The 18220-nt window shown below is 43.3% G+C and overlaps 1 protein-coding gene across 2 annotated transcripts in view; it reads right to left on the bottom strand.

Annotated features, from left to right (window-relative positions):
• LOC148036537 (putative cyclic nucleotide-gated ion channel 20, chloroplastic) overlaps window positions 1–18220 on the bottom strand; it is a 176317-nt gene that overhangs the window by 144658 nt on the left and 13439 nt on the right. The window lies entirely within an intron of this gene.

The following is an 18220-nucleotide window of genomic DNA, read 5'->3' as shown; positions in this document are numbered from 1 at the left end:
TCTCCAGCACTGCAAAAGGGTTGGGCCTTTGGGGTGCAGCCCGTGAAGAGGAGTGTCCATCTGCAAGGTGGGAAATAGATCCTAGATACTTGCAGGCCCATGGAGTAATGACATGACTAACAGCATCAAAAGCCAGCTAGGCTGGACAGTCATGGGCGCACTGTTGCTGTTGCTGTTGCTGTTGCTGTTGTTGTTGCTGCTCTTTAGGGGGCTGTGGATCCTTGGGTGTAGTAGAGACTTGGGCAGTTGGTGCATCGACAACATGAGTAAGTACGAAGGATGTCTGGCAAGGAAGAGGGGTCAAAATGTACTGCATGCACCGAAGTATCCTTGGTTTTTTCTTATAGTGTCGGCCATCCATCCCTATGTCTCCGGATCTGAAGGAGGAGCTGCCTGCTTGGGTTTAGGCTAGCTGGGTTGAGTAATCTGTTGCTCAACAGGACAAGGGGGCACATTGTGATTTTGATCCATGGGCTGGTCCGCCAAGATACTCTTTCGATCAGAACATTCTGCTAAGAAGTGACCCAATTGACCACAAGAGATGCAATGTCCAGCAAAAGTACCCCACTTGAGTCGAAACTAAAGGGGCTGCATACCATTGCAATTGAGACACAACCATTGGGTCTCATTCTTGTTGGGTGTAAACTTTAAAGATCCCTTACACTCTCCCATGTATATATTACTTTACACATGTGAACTCACCCTAGCGGGTGTAAGTGCACCATACCTTAAGTATAAATACATTCTTTTATTCTTTGTGTGTACCACACTCGTACACACCTATCTATCGACTCTCACTCTCACACTCGATCTCCTGCTGCACCTCGATTGACGTGTGTGCTCTCTCTACTTCCGCTCATACTCATCAAACTAGTATCAAAGCCAATGGTCCACATGGGCAGCTGCAACATCAGCAGTCCTAGGCACTAGCCGCCAACTCCAGGCGCGATAGGTAGCCACAGTCGGTGCACAAGAACTAGCTGTGGGCAACGACAGTCGTCAGCAGGCCCAGCTGGCTGACAAGCAGCGCAGGCAAGCATCAGACAGTGGTCAGGTGGACGAGACCTACACACAGCGACCAGCAGTCAACAGACCAACACACGGGGACTGGGGGCAAACAGCACACACGACGATAGGACCAGCACGCAACAAGACCTGCACGTGGCGACTAGTCGACAGAGCCAGATGGGTAGCACATGTCCGATTGACGAATAGGTCGACGGGGGTCAGGGTCAACGAGGGCCAAGCTCTGGAGACGGGCAGGTCAACGGCCCTCTCTATTAAATCTGGAATTTTCAATTTTCTTCCTTCTCTTCCGGGCGTTCACATGCATGAGCACGGATCAAAATCTATGCAAATTTGCTCCTAGAAATTTGGGGCTTTTCCAGATTTGGTGCATGTCACATACTTCAATTACTCTAGACCCATAAATTGTAGACATCAAGAGCACGGGTCTTGGAAATTTTGCAGATCTTCAGATGCAAGTGAAATTTTTGCTCGGTTGAGCCAATTCCTTTGGAATTTGTGCACTCTTGGATTCTGAAATTGGGGCTTTTGCATATTCTGTAAAATTTCTGTGACATTTACCCACATTTGATGCTCCGGAACATGAATTGATGCAATTGGGACAGTTTTACTATAAAATTTTTGGGGCTCCACATTGGTGATGTATTTTGAGTTGATTAGAGGTTGGATAGTGAATTTGCAGCAGATTCACTGCTGAGTGGGAGAATTTTGAGCTTTGGATGATTCAAATGTTGTAAAAGGGCAACTTCTCTTGGCATATGTATTGCTGAATACTCACTATGCAGTGAAACAATGGTTAATACAGCATTTGGGTCATTGCATTATGGTGATGCATTACTCAAGTGGGAGCTATCATTAATGCAAATCTATCAGATTTGATTCGTGTATATGCTATAATCAGTCCTTGAGACTGAGATTGCAACTAAACATCTGCTCCTTGGACACCTTGGAAGTACAAGAGTGTGTACTTGCTGTTACATTCAGCCACCTTGCTATTGGCTGAAAGCATTCAGCACTTTATTGCAGTTTATTTTTGAAGATGGCTGGCAGTGCATCTACATCTGACACAAAGAATCTCTTTGAGATTCGTAAATTTTATAGCAATGGTTTTGATCTTTGCAAAGATCATATGCAGGGCATACTCTTTCTAAAGAACTGTGATGATGCCTTAGCAAAACATAAGCCTATTGCTTTGTTAGATGAGGATTGGGCTAAAATGAATAAAAAGGCCATTACTTACATTAAAATAGCACTCACAAATCATATCTTGGTTGATATAAAGGGGCTTAATACTACCTACGCAATTTAGGAGAAACTCAAAGCTACTTATGAGAATACAACTCTTTTCAATCAAGTACATCTCATGAGAAAATTGGTCAACTTGAAGCTTGATGAGTCTAAGCCTGCCTCAAAGCATTTGAACGCTTTCATTGGTATTTTGAGTCAGTTTACAGGATGCAGGCTTGCCATCTTTTGATCCTAAATTGAGGGCTATCTTCTTGCTCGTGACCTTGCCCAATTCTGTTAGCCTGCTCTTCTTCAGTCTCAATCTGTCATCTCCTGGTTGTGAGCTCCTGTCAGAGTCTGACAGGAGACAGAGGAGCTCTGTCAGTGCATTTTTGTGGCTGCCCTAGTCAGCATGCAGCCCTGGGTTTGTTACAGCCCAAACTGGGCTGTTTTTGTCCAGACTGCCCATTTTCTGGGCAGTCGGCCAGATCTGGCCAAAGTCGGCCAGATCTGGCTGGTCGGCCAAATCTGGCCAGGTCGGCCAGTTTGGCTGGTCGGCCAGTTTGCTGGCATGGGGGCTATTTATATCAGCCCCCCCAGTCAGTCCAGCATTGTGCTCTGCAGGTACAGCACTGCTCCCTCCGTCTCCGTCTCCGGCATTGGTGCTGCCACTGCTTCCAGTCTGTCCTGGTTCCCTCACTGACGCTCCGGGCTGCGTGCAGGGACTGTTCTGTCCATTCCAGTGTATTCAGCATTCATCTCAGTCAGTGCAGACTTTCTTCCTTCATTCTCTGCTTTCTCTCTCCTCTCCTCTGTGTTCGTATTCTTCTTCCGTTGCGCACTCTCACAAATTCATGGAAAGCATTGATTGTGTCATTGAGCAATAATCCCAACTTGACATTTGATGGTGTACATGGTTCTATTCTCAATGAAGAGATTAGATGCAAGGCAAGTGGGAAAAACAGTGGAACAGCCTACAATGTAAGAGGAAGAACTGAAAAAAGATCTAGTGCTGCAAATAAGAACAAAAATCGCAGCAAAAGCAAGGAAAAACAACAAGATGTAACTTGTTATCAATGTGGTCGCGAAGGGCATAAAAAGCCCGATTGCAGGTACTTCAAAAGGAAACAAGAACGCAAGAAGCAGGCTAATGCAAAAAGCAAAAAGAATGAAAAGGATGGCAGCTCTACCCCTAAAGAGACTGAAAAAGCAAATGTGGTATCTAGTGTTGTTATTGAGGAGATAGAACAGGATAAAGATGTTGATTTGTTGGTTGCATCTTTAGATCCATATGCTATGACAAGGGAGGATATGCATATCACTAAAACGGATGTGATAGATGCTTTATTGTCGGCTCGTGATGGTTTGTCATAATCGTGGATTGTTGACAGTGGTGCTTCATTTCATGTAACTCCATCTTTGGAGTGTTTTTCTTCTTATGCAAAAGGTTACCTTGAAAAAGTCTACCTTGGCAACAATCATGCACGTGATATTGAAGGAATGGGCACCATACACCTAGCCCTTGAAAATGGTCAAGAATTGATCCTTCATGATGTTAGGTATGTATCTAGCATCAAGAAGAGCTTGCTTTCTATTGGGCAACTAGACAGCAAAGGTTACTTCACTACTTTTGGTGGTGGAATGTGAAAGATACCAAAAGGGTCTATCCTAGTCACTAGAGGTGGTAAAAAGGGGACTTTATATTATCTCTACTGCAAGACACTTCCTGGAAAGTTTGTTGTAGTTACTGAAGTGCAATCACACATGGAATTATGGCACAAGTATCTTGGACACATGAACCAAAAGGGTTTGCAAGCACTTTCTTCACTTGGAAGAGTTGATGTGAAAACTCAAAGCTTGACTTTTGTGATGATTGTGTTCCGAGTAAACATGTAAAGAGTCTATACTCTCATGGAGCCTCTAGGAAGGCATGTATCTTGGATTTAGTCCATTCTGATGTATGCACCATGCCAATAAAAACTCATAGTGGTTTCCATTATTTTGTGTCTTTTATTGATAACCATTCTAAAAAACTATGGGTTTATTTGCTTAAGCAGAAAAGTAAGGCATTGGATGCTTTTAAAAGGTTTTATGCATTTGTTAGTACTCAAAAGGGTTCAAAATTAAAATGCATAAGAATAGATAGCAAGGGAGAGTATGTATCTAAAGAATTCAATAAATTTTGTGATATAAATGGGATTAAAAGGGAGCTTACTACTCCTTATAATCCATCATCTAATAGTGTGGCTGAGCGAATGAATCACATGTTATGTGAGAAGATTCGGTGCATGCTGTCCACAGCTAATCTCCCACAATTGTTTTGGGGAGAGGCACTTAAAACCGCGGTGCATATATGCAACCGATCTCCACACCGTGCACTTGAAAATGGCAATCCTGAAGAGGCACTTAAAACCGCAGTGCATATATGCAACCAATCTCCACACCGTGCACTTGAAAATGGCATTCCTGAAGAGGTTTGGTTTGGCAAACCTGCTTCATATGACCACTTAAGAGTCTTTGGCTACGAATGCTATGTACACGTACATGTTGATAGCAGAACCAAACTTGACATGAAATCTGATAGAGGCATCTTCATGGGTTATGGAGATGAGGGTGAAATGCGCTATAGAGTATTCCAAGCATAAAAAAGGTAGTACACAGTCGGGATGTGGTGTATTTAATGAGTCAAAGCTACTCAAAAAGGTTACATCTAATGACTTAAACAAAAAGAAAGTTAAATTTCAGCATGATTAGTCACTTGACAACCATCAGCCCCCACTGAAAATTCAGCTCCTTTTAATACTAATTATGATAATCAATGTATCATTATTGAGCCAGATGAAAATGAGTAACAAGGGGATGCTGAAAATCAGCTGGTCATTGGCATTCCTTCGGATGTGGATCCATTACCTGATAACACAGATCATTGGGTAAAAAGTTCTACATGTGTCAGAAGACCTATACAAAGGTTTGATCCTTCTTTGGACTGCATTTTGCTCACAGATGAACATGAGCCTCTTACGTATAAAGAGGCTTTATCTTGTGAATTGAAGAAAAAGTGGGAGCTAGCTATGCAGGAAGAAATGAAGTCATTGTATCAAAATGATACTTGGGATTTGGTTAGATTGCCCAAGGATAGAAAAGCCATTTCTAACAAATGGGTCTATACAATCAAATGTGTGGAAGGTAAACCCAAATACAAAGCCAGACTTGTGGCTAAGGGCTATACACAAAATAAGGACATTGATTATCAGAAAGTGTTTTCTCTTGTTGTCAAAATGACCACTCTTCGAGTGTTATTTGCCATTGTAGCATCTATGGATCTTGAACTTGATCAGATGGATGTTAGAACTGCAAGAAGAAGAGCTATACATGAAACAACCCGAAGGTTTTGTTATACAAGGAAAGGAGCATTTGGTATATATGCTTAAGAGAAGCTAGTATGGTTTGAAACAGGCTCCTAGACAATGATATAAAAAGTTTGATGCCTTCATACTCTCACATGGATTTAAAAGAAGTAATGCGGATCACTGCTTGTATATTAAGAAGGCTGATGATGGAAGCCTTATTATGCTTGTGAATTATGTGGATGATATATTTATTGTTGGTAAGTATCAAAGCCAGATTAATGCATTGAAAATACAGCTGAATTCAGCCTTTTCCATGAAGGATTTGGGTGCACTTGAACACATTTTGGACATGCGTGTGACATGAGATAGAGAGCAGCAGCTCTTATTTCTCTCACAAGAAAGGTACATCAGCAAGTACTTGATCGTTTTTCTATGGCAGATGCTAAGCCTTTTGGTGTACCTTTACCACTATATCTTAAGCTAAGCAAGGCAGATTACCCAAAAGATGATAAGGGAGCCAGCTCTATGAAGGATGTTCCTTATGCTTCAAATTGTGGCTCACTCATGTATGCTATGGTTGCCACTAGACCTCACATTGCTCATGCAATGGGAGTTGTGAGCAAGTTTATGTCAAATCTTGGCAAAGCACATTGGGAAGCAATGAAATGTATCTTATGGTACCTTAAGGGCACGCAAAGAAAACGTATTTACTATGGAAAGGGTATGTTAGATTTGCACGCGTATTGTGATGCAAACATAGCACATGACTTCAATACTCACAAGTCTATTAGCGGATACATATTTACCTTGACTAGTGGGGCAGTTTCTTGGTGCTCTAGATTGCAAAAGATAGCACTAAGACTAAATATATTTCAGTCATTGAAGCTTCAAAACAAGTTGTTTGGCTTCGTCTTTTGATCAAGGATTTTGGGCTACCCACCAAAACACCTGTACTTGGATGTGATAGCCAAATTATTGTATACCTGGCTAAGAATACCATATTTCATACATGTACCAAACATATTGATGTTCGGTATTATTTTATCAGACATGTTTTGGATGATGGTCTAGTCACACTCACTAAGATCAAATCACAAGCTAACCCTGCAGACGTTCTCACTAAAAGTCTTACCAAGGCTCAACATGAGCATTGCATTAGGACTTGTGGGAGTCTGTTAAAGGTTCGCTTAGGACCTTTAAGTGGGAAATTGTTGGGTGTAAAGGCCCCTTATGCTCTCCCGTGTATATATTACTTTACACATGTAAACTCACCCTAGCGGCTGTGAGTGTACCACACTAGTACAAACCTATCTGTCCACTCTCACTCTCACACTCAAACTCCTGCTGCACCTCGATTGATGTGTGTGCTCTCGCTACTTCTACTCGTACTCATCAATTCTGGCTATATTCCATAGCATACACAGCTAACTTCTATTGGCTGCCTTTAGACTAGGGGACACCAACACATGACCTACTGCAACCATAGCATCCTTAAGGAGGTCAAGCAAGCATTTGGAAAATAGAACAACGAGAGGGATTTGCTACGTTGACAACCACATGGATACCCATGGCAAACCCTAGCCAATAATACAGTGCCATGTACCATGTGCTACAAGTATAAAAGACCGATCTTAGCTTATATGGCTCATTTTAGACATCCACAATATGACGCAAACAATAAACCCCCCTAGATTACCTCTCTTGCCCTTTGTGCCATATTTGCTTTGCTTTTTCACGCACTTGTTTGCTGTGGTAAACGATACGGAGCTTGGAATTTCAAGTTGCTTTTGCCAATTCAGTGATAAGTAACTTGAATTCTCGATTTCAAGATAATTCTATACTTAATTGTTTAAAAATACTTGTGCCTGCACAACATCCAATACATGAGAAGGCCTTAAAAAACTATGGAACCCAAGAGATAGATCAATTAACTTCATATTATGGTTTTCCTAAAAAGCTAAATATAGAAAAATTCCCTGCAATGATAGAAGTTGACGAGTTTAAGAAAGAATTTAGAAATTTTAAGCATCAAGCTTCTAGAGATTGGATACGATTCACATTGTTAGAAATAACTTCAACACTTGCTTGCAATAGTATGTGGAGGGATGCTTATCCGAATATTCTTACTCTTTGTCAAGTAGCTCTTGTCCAATGTTCGAGCATTGCTATTTGTGAGAGAGGTTTTAGTGCTCGAACTGTGATAAAGAGTAAGCTTCGTAATCATTTGGAGATTAAGAGTTTAGATGCATTAATGAAAATCTTTATTGAAGAGCCTTCTAAGTTCACTGATATAGAGTTCATTGAGAGTATGGACCTATGGGCTGAAAAAACACATCGCCATTTATACACGGCACAAGGAATTTGTTCATTGATTTTGCAATAAATTTGCATATTCATAAGAGCAATTGATTTTTTATGGCCTATGATGATTTTGAAGTCACTATGCATTATTTGCACTTTTGTTGTTTTGATTCTTTTGACTCTTAATCATTTTCCTATGTTAAACTTATTTTTCCCTTGCTTGCTTCTATCTTTTGAATAAAAATCTTTCACATTTGTTTTTAGATCATGCTTGCTTTTATAAAATGTACTTGAACTTTTTTGTTTATAATTTTGGTTGTATTTCATTATGTTCTCTTTTATGTTAGTTTTTTTTTTCTTTTTGTATCATGATTGCTTTTAATAAAATGTGTTTGACTTTTTCTAAACTTTTTTATTTTTTGTTTTGCTTATATTTTATTATGTTATCTTTTATGCTAGTTTTTTTTTCTTTTTGTTTATTCTATGCTTTTAATAGTTAACTTCTTTTCTTTTGGGTTTCTATTTTTTTTATACGTTCTCTTTATCTTTGTGCCTATAATGTGTATACTTCTCTGAGGCCATATGGCATAGACCCACTAAGAGACATAGAAACCACTTGCATACATTTGTTTTTATCTATTTAAATTTTAGATATGTAATGTAGATCAAGTTACTAATGATAATAAGGGTTTTCATTTCTAAGGTATAAGAGAAGTAATTGAACAAATTGAAAGGAAAACTTTGCGATAAAAACCCTTTCAAATAATAGAAAAAAAAAACGATTATCCTTTCATTAAAGATTTAAAAAGGAATTTGACCGTTTCAATTTGTAGAATCAAGGGAATTGGGCCGATTCAATTTAGAATGTAAAGGTTTTGAATGGTTCAAATTTTATGAAACCGCCTTAGGTTAAGAGAAGAAGGATCTGTGTTAGGCTCACAATTTTTTTTTTCCCAAACACTGCTCACAAGGCTTACACCGAGTCTTTCCATGAAATAATATGCACCAATTGTTTATCAAAAAACACGGGCTACTAATGGAGAAGAAAATCCCACTTTCATTATTCATTATCCATCATTGATCATATTTAGGGTTTTCCCTCTTTTTTGCCTATATATAGGAAGCTTGCCCTCCCACTTTCATTATTCATTATCCATCATAGTTAGACAATCATTTCCTGGACAGACGGATGTCAACAGCCACGTCAGCAACCACATCAGCAGCCACATCAGCAATCTGCGCAGGTGCCACGTGGCAGCCTGCAATCGGACAAGACAGGCTGCAGTCGGACAGTGTTTTATTATTTTCCTGCAGTCGGCTGCAGCCGACCTGGTGCTGGGCATTCTCTTCTTTTTGGCTATTTATGGCCAGTTGGTAGCACACTCCAGTCATTATCATTATTCAGTGATTTCAGATTCTGATCTTGAGATTTGTTGGCTGAGACAGACTGTGCTAGGGCTGACAGAGATCGAGGTCATCAAGTCGAAGACATACGCAGATATTTCCTCTGCCCCCTTGTGTATTTCTGCACTCTTATACAGCACATTACACCGCAGATTTTCTGCGTTTACACTGTCTCCTTCTCTCTCTCTCTCTCTCTCTCTCTCTCTCTCTCTCTCTCTCTCTCTCTCTCTCTCTCTCTGTGTTCACTCTCTCTCAGTCTTTGTCCTACGCTTCCGCATTGCTACACTCTGACATAGTATCAGAGCGGTGAAGATGGACTGACTGAGGGCTGAACCTATCTAAAGAGGAGATTCCAATGCGACACAAGGCTGTGTTTCCAGGTTTCGAGGGCGAGCAGGAGGGCTGCGCATCGGATCAAGGCTGAAGCGAGCGTGGGCGTGCGGGAAAGGAGTCTAATCGGTGAATTTGTTGCAGGTTATTGCTGTTCGAAGGGGAGGAAGGCTGCATTTCAAGCCTTCCGTTGCAGATTTTACTTTTTCATCGCCTCCGGCACGTGAAGAAGGTTTGGGCAGCGGAGGAATCAGTCCTAGAAGGCTAAGTTTTCACAGTCAAAGGGGGCTGCTTTTGCGTTTGTGCAGGTATTGCAGGTTAACATGTCTTCAGAGACTGATTTGGAGTTCCAGGCGATCATGGACAGGAAGATGCATGTCCTACAAGCTCTTCCCACGGATCCAAAGCTTGATGGTGACAATTACCGCATCTGGCGGGTGATGATGTTGGCCATTTTAGAGTCTTATGATTTGGTGGAACTGGTGATGGAGGAGATTAACAAGCCCTCGGTGAGAGATGAGTCCAAACTCTCTTCCAATGCTCGTGCGGAGTTGACCAAGGCCTAGTCTCATTGGGACAAACTGAATGCCAATATTCGATCTTTTATGTTTCTGTCTTGCACCATAGCCGTGATAGCTCACATCAAGCACTTGACAGTGGCTCGTGAGATATGGCTGGAGCTCGATCAGATGTACAACCGGATGACCCTAATGAAGAGGCTTTCTTTGGAGGTGCATATGCGGACTTAGTCCGTGAATAAGTCTTCTTCGCTTCGGGAACACATCAACAAGCTTCGGCAGCTTCAGATGCAGGTTCAAAATGCAGGGAAGCCTATTTCTTCCGAAGACATAGGCGATCACTTTACTATCCCAGTTGCCGCCACGATTCAGTATTTTTTATTCCGATCTTATTGCTTCAGGGCGGGAGTCGACTATTCGGTGGGAAGAGTTGGTTCCTATGGTCTTGGACCAAGAGAAACAATTGAAGGGACAGAATGCTTCCAAATCGGAGGCATTGGTTGGTCAAGCCTCTCAAAAGAAGGGGAAGGACCAAAAGAAGAAGAAGGAGGACAACAAATCCAAGAAGAACAAGGAGAAGGAATCAACTTGCCATATTTGTGGTAAGACCGGTCACTGGAAGAAGGATAGCCCCAACAAAGACAAGAAGGATACCAAGAAGAAGGACACGAAGGACTCTGGAGCAGTGGCTACACCCTCATTAGCTGCTTTTCTGCACTTAGCAATCATTGAGGACTCTACACCGACAACTTCTGATGCTGCAATGACAGCTCCGCAAGCTCGAGAGCGGATTATGGATAGTGGTGCCTCACGGCACATGCCTCCTTCGTCCGTTGGTGTTGCCCATTTGCGACCTTCGCATGGGCAGATTCTCATTGGGGACAGCTCTTTTGTGTCTATTGCTGCACGGGGTGAGATGCAGCTTATTCCAGATGGACGTGGTGGTACCCACACCTCTGAGGTGTTGCATATGCCCGGATTGGGGTATCATTTACTTTCGATTCATAAGATTTGTGCTCTTGGCCTCTTGGTGGAGTTTGACAGTGATACTGTTCGAGTCCTTGATCGTGGATCGAGGAAGGTTCTCTCTGCAGGATATGAGGAGAATGCAGTCTACAAATTGAAGTCTTCTTCAACTCTTACTTCTCTTCTTCTTACTTCTCAGACACAGTCCAAGCTATGGTATGCTCGGTTTGGCCACCTGAACTACGAGTACCTTGGGAAGGCATCGCGAGGGTCATTTGTCTGAGGCTTGCCGGACATAGTGGTGAGCCATCAGCCATGTGTCTCCTACATTCGTGGGAAACTACATCAGGATGCGATTCCCAACAAAGCTTCTTGGCAGTTTAGTTCACCCATGGAGCTTATATCTATGGATCTTTATGGCCCGATGAGGACCAAGTCCCTGAAGGGAAGCTTGTACTTCATGTTGATCGTAGATGACTACGGCAGGATGACTTGGGCCTATTTCTTTACTTTGAAGTCGAAGGCTTTCTCTCATTTCAAGGATTGGCTTCTTTTTTAGGAGAACTGTTCTGGCCGGCGACTAAAGACCTTGCATTCAGACAAGGGAGGTGAATTTATGTCTAGTGAGCTTGCTCGTTTCTGTGCAGATAGGGGCATTCACCACGAGTTTGCTAACACCAACACTCCCCAAGAGAATGGCGTTTTGGAGCGGAAGAACCAAAGTGTGATCGAGATGGCACTCACCATAATGGAGCACCGCAAGACACCTCAGGTTCTGTGGGCCGAGACAGTGGCTACCGCAGTTTACATCCTTAATCGATCTCCCACTTCGACCGTTGACAGGATGACACCTTTTGAGGCTTACTTCGGAACTAAGCCTGATGTCTCTTATTTCAGGATCTTTGGGTGTGACGCTTATATGCACATTCCGAAGACGTAGCGTGATAAGTTCGAGGCGGCTTCCCGACGACAGGTTTTTGTTGGCTATAGCTCCCAATCCCAAGGTTATCGTTTGTTTGATCCCGTTAAGAAGGATGTCTACACGAGCCGAGATGTGCGGTTCGTGGAAGTACCGGCCACAGAGGGGGTTGAGGAGCACCCCGTCCTTGGAGATCCAGGGGAGAGTTGGGCTCTTGAGACAGTTCCTTTGGAGACAGGGCCTCTTGATGGAGATTCTTCTTCGGATTCAGAGTCTTCTCTTCCACCGGCCACCCCCGAGGAGCTTCCGCCGGTGGATGTTCCTGAGTCTTCAGCAAATGGAGAGCCATGGAGAAGTTCGTCGTCCTCCTCGTTGGGCCCGTGACACCCTTCGAGATTCAGGGATCGAGGGGATCCCTAAGGAGTGGGAACCGCAGGATGGACCGCGGAGGTCACGGAGGAACCAGGCACATTCTTCAGAGCTTGTTTGCTCCAACTATTGTTTGCTGACCCATGTTATGCAGGATCGAGAGCCCACTTCAGTGAAGGAGGCTTTGCAGTCTGATCATTGGCGGAAGGCCATGGAAGCCGAGTTGGAGGCTATTGAGAGGAATGGCACTTGGTCTCTTATGCCTCTTCCCTCTTACAAGAAGGTGATTGGTGTCAAGTGGGTCTTCAAGACCAAGTACCTTAGTGATGGTTCTTTGGACAAGCACAAGGCTCGCCTTGTTGCTAAAGGTTTTGCTCAGCGCCCAAGCATTGATTTCAATGATACTTTTGCCCCCACTGCTCGTATGGCGACTATTCGAGTTGTTCTTGCCTTGGTTGGCCATAGGAGATGGCCTGTTTATCAGTTGGATATGAAGTCGGCCTTTCTGAATGGTGACTTGCAGGAGGAGATCTATGTTGAGCAGCCTCCTGGCTTTGGAACCTCGGATGGGAAAGTTTACAAGTTGAAGAAGGCCTTGTATGGCCTCAAGCACGCTCCGCGTACATGGAACGAGAAGATTGACTCGTTTCTTCAGTCGAAGTTGGAATATCGGCGCTCCAAGGCCGATCCGCAGCTTTATGTGTACACTTTCGAGGTTGGTCATGTGCTATTCATGTTATATGTTGATGATTTGATTTTAACAGGGGATCATGCACAAAAGGTCTAAGAGACCAAGACAGCTTTACATCAGGCATTCGAAATGACGGATTTGGGGCTTCTTCATTTCTTCTTGGGTCACGAGATTTATCAGTCTCAGAGGGGGATTTCCATCTCTTAGTAGAGGTACATTCAAGAGCTCTTGGTGACTTTTAAGATGGAGACTTGTCGGCCCATTACTAATCTTATGGATCCGAATTGGAAGGCCACTTCACACTCAGATTATCCCGTGATGGATGCTTCACACTACCGTCAGTTGATTGGATCCTTGATTTGGCTTCTCAACACTCGTGTTGATCTTTGTTTTGCTGTGATCTTTTGGCAAGGTTCATGACGGAACCCAAACAGGTGCATTGGCAGCCTGCCCTACGGATTCTTCGGTATTTGAGGGGGACCTCTGACTTGGGGATTTCTTATCCCGCCGGTACAGATGCTACAGATCTGGTTCTTGCAAGTTGGAGTGACTCGGATTGGGCTGGAGATGTGGACCACTGACAGTCTACTACATGCTACTGCTTTATATTCGATACAGGTGTTATCTCTTGGAGTAGCAAGAAGCAGCCCACGGTAGCCCTTTCTTCTACTGAGGCGGAGTATCGGGCTGCGTCTTCCACCACATGTGAGGTTGTGTGGCTTCGGAGATTGTTGGAGGAGCTTGGCTGTCCCCAAACTTGTCATACTCTTCTGCGGTACGACAATGAGAGTTGCATTGCCTTGATACAGAATCCAGTATTCCATGCTCGGACAAAGCACATTGAGATCCAGTATCACTTCATTCGGGAGAAGCTTCTGGATGGGACCATTGATGTGGATTATTGCAAGACGCAGGATAATCCTGCAGATTTGTTTACGAAGGCGCTTTCCCAAGCTCTTCTTCGGCAGCATTCCAGATCCCTCAGTCTTTTCACCCGTCCAGGATCTCAGAGGGGGTGTTAGACAATCATTTCCTAGATAGACAGATGTCAGCAGCCACGTCAGCAACCACCTTAGTAGCCACGTCAGCAATTTGCGCAGGTGCCACGTGGCAGCCTGCAGTTGGACATGACAGGACAGGCTGCAGTCGGACAGTTTTTTATTATTTTCCTGCAGTCGGATACATTTAATGCAGCCGACCTAGTACTGGGCATTCTTTTCTTTTTGGCTATTTATAGCCACTTGGTAGCACACTCCAGTCATTATCATTATTCAGTGATTTCAGATTCTGATCTTGAGATCTGTTGGCTGAGACAGACTGTGCTCGGGCTGACAAAGATCGAGGTCATCGAGTCGGAGACATACGCAGATATTTCCTCTACCCCCTTGTGTACTTCTGCACTCTTATACAGCATATTACAACACAGATTTTCTGCGTTTACACTGTCTACTTTTCTCTCTATCTCTTCTCTCTGTGTTCACTCTCTCTCAATCTTTGTCCTACGCTTCCGCATTGCTGCACTCTGACACATCAATCCTTCATGATCAGCCAACTCTCCTCATTCTCTCACCCCCCTGCTACCGTCTAGCGCCCACACTGACACGTAGAACTGCATATTGGGGCTAACTGTTGCAACCTTGTTCCTTCAGCCATTGAACTCACATTGTTCCTTCTCTCTCATGCATTCTCTTTGTCTCTTCTCCGTGTTCACTTTCCTCTTCCGTTGCAGATTCGCATGGTATTAGAGCCACGCATAGGAGCCAAAGATCTCTAAGAGAAGCGTGTTGTACGCAACAAAACTTGTCAGGCATCATCCCCATGTGCTGCAGGTCTTGCGCTTGGAGTCAAACAAGGCAAGGCGGCCTGTTTCCAGCCCTTTTTAAGGCTGCATTTACTAGCACAGATTTGCGTTTTGCTCTTGGGCGGCTCTACCGAGCTAGGCAACACCATTACTACACCTGGGCAACATCAAACTGGCTACATCAGAGAAATCTGAAATTTCTCAATATCTGGTGATCTCAATGCTGTAATCTTCGGAGCAAGGCTATAGAAAGGCTAGAAGATGAGAGAGAATGCTGAGGAGAGAGAAAATTCAGACTTTCTTCGCAAAGAACTGAAGAAAATCTGTCATTTACTGTTGTTGCCCTGTCTCAACAACTTGTAGATGCAAAGAACTCAAGAAAATCAATCATTTATTGCTGTTGCTCTGCCTCAACAGCCTATAGATGCTATCACTTGTTATTGATTGGTCTCCTCCTGCCCCTAGCTGCCTTAGAAAATCCTCCAATGGCTGCAAATCAAACCAGCAGTATCTCCTCCCTCTCTCTTGCAGGCTGAATACACTAAAAATATCTCTCTCCAGCCTCTAAAGACGTTTTTCAGTCTTGCATGGGCATTTTTAACAAGTGGCAGCTTTCCCAAATGGTTTTTCCAACATTATCCATAATTAAATATTACTTTTCAGTCTTTAAATACTGAAAATTAATCCAATAATTATTTCGATGCCCTAAAAAATAATCTGACTAGCCAATAATTAAATTGGCTAGGCAACTTCCATTCTCGAGTGTCTCTGCACCATCTTTGATCATCAGATTAGCATTAGGTACCATTAAACGCCACTTCCCTAGTATCACCAGCTGACACTTATGGCCAAATGAATGACCTAGGCCAACAACTGGCACCAGATACCGCCAAGTACCTATGCGGCATAACTTATAGCAACTTTTGCCTTTGACATCCCATGATTTTCTCAAGTCCCACGCTCATAAATTTACTCTAACCCCAGTTACACCTCACATGTGCAACATTTACTAACCATGTGATTAAAAATGAATCAACATGTTAAGTGAGGTTTCAAAAATATATGTCCCCATGACACTTTTACTCTAAACAGATACTGAAAAGCAATAGGTGGCCTCAAAAAGTGATCAGTTGCCATAAATACAGATAGTGAAGTCTGAACACGCCGAATCTAGGAGTAGGCAGCAAGGCAGCTTGCAAAAGCTGGAAATGCAAACTAGGACAGCTCCAAATGATTGCGACATTGAAAACACAACACCTCTGATTGGGGCAGCAAGTGAATGATGATGTTTGGAATCAGGGCAGCTGCTGCAAACTGAAAACATAGCCTCCTACTATGCCAAATTGGCTAGGCAACAGCTGATATGCTGACTTCAGCTGTATGAAGTAACCAGCTGATGGAAGGTGTGCGAATGCAAGCACTAGCAGTAGACAATAGCTCAAGCTGAGACATCCTCCATAGACGGCATATAGACAGTAGAGACAAGCACTAGTAATCTACAAAACAAGAGTAGGCTAAGTGGTGGACAGCCTATCTATTTGTAGATGAGTGGATCCTCCCAAATTAGGGTTTGGCCTATGGGACACAAACACCCTCCAGGAACACACACCGTTTAATGAAACTTTTGGTAATAATTGAGTTTTGGGGCTGTAATAAAGAGCTAATCATTTTATCATGCATTTTTTAGCTCAACAGGAGAGGCCATTGATCATGATGATAGCATGATTAGAAGTAAGCCCTCCACCCCACATCCCATCGTCAAAGCAAAGCTAGGAGTAATGCCTATAATCACAAAGGCACTCTTGAAAGCAATGACTTTTTGCACAGACTATGCGAGTTTCCACATGAGAGATACTCCAGAGTGGCACTAACCGCATTTAGACAACTAACAGTAGAGGGTAAGAAGGATTGTTGGCTTTCACATATAACTATTTGAATGAGACTACCTTTTGACTACAGTCTTGATTGCCCTACTCTTTCTCTTAGCCAATCAAAGCTAAACCATGTCAGCAAATCTGATATCCCCAGAATTAAGAGAGAGAGGACATGGACCCACCCACCACTCCCTCTAGGATCAAGGATGAAGTTCTAGCAAAGTCACTGCTTGCACATCCTTGATGATGGATTCATTATTCAGCCACAATCAATCAATGGACACCCATCTCTCCCACAGTATATGGGCTACTATTAGGCAAATTTACACCTCCTCCCACAAGCTACAAATGGACACAGTTAGATGGGATAGAATTTGTCAGCTCACTGTGACCGAGAGCTTGAGACATAGGAGCACTATATATATAGATGTAAAATATACAATGACATATGGGGATGGTACCATTGCCTCTTTTAGAATGGCTTTGGAGCTCTTCGTCGTGTTATAAAGTATAAGGACCAAAGATGCCTAGGTCTCTTCCTCTTGGAGATCTAGAGGTGCCACATAGCACACTGTGAGGTAGGAGGCAAACTCACCTAGAGGGACCTATACAAAGAGAAGCGAGATACTTTTTCCATAGATCAGACCCTACAAATACTATCAGCCCAACAAAGATAGAGCCACCCCGCCAAAAATCCTCCATCCCATACCACAGTTGCACTAGACAAAGCCATTTTAGGGTTGTCAAGTACGACAACCCTAGCTATCAGGACCATGTCAAGGAGGCCACACCATCATCAGATTAGAGCCATCATCGCAAGACACCAAAGACTCACCACCATGGACATTAGTCGAGTGATCATAAATCGCACCATAGTTGACATTATGCACAAATCTTGAGATCAACTATAGTCTCTAGACTATTAGATATGCTCAATGCCCCACCCTCGTAAGGTGCCACCAATGTTCCATGGTGCTCTGAGTTGTAAGGCCCCCATTATGAGGAGAAGCCATGTGTGAGCACAAACATTGGTTGAGTCCTGACTTGTATGTTAGATGAGGTCTATGTAATCGGATGGTAAAAAAGTGACCATTGTGGATCTAGCCTTTGGATTAGATAGAGTGGTTATATTGGTAGCAACTTAAAGCACAATGCATCGAGTTGCGAGCTCTGGGAGTTATCAAGGACCCCTATTTCAAGGTCTGGGAACCGTAGAAGCAACCCTTGGCTAGGGGGTGTCAAGGGGGCTAGCGTCCCCCTGAAGAGGATCTAGGGGCAACGCCTCCAGCCGACAGGTAAAGGAAATATTCGCTAGAATATTCCTTGGCCGACTAGGAAAGGTTCACAATATGATCGGACATGCCGACCATACTACCTTTCGGAACTATAAAAGGATGACCCCTCTAAAGCCATCATCAATCCATCCTTCACCTAGTCACAATTC

Source organism: Lygodium microphyllum, chromosome 5 (assembly GCF_053477565.2).
Source record: "Lygodium microphyllum isolate KBCC chromosome 5, Lygodium_microphyllum_v1.1.10, whole genome shotgun sequence".
Lineage (NCBI taxonomy): Eukaryota > Viridiplantae > Streptophyta > Polypodiopsida > Schizaeales > Lygodiaceae > Lygodium > Lygodium microphyllum.
This window is presented reverse-complemented; position numbering and strand designations above follow the sequence as displayed.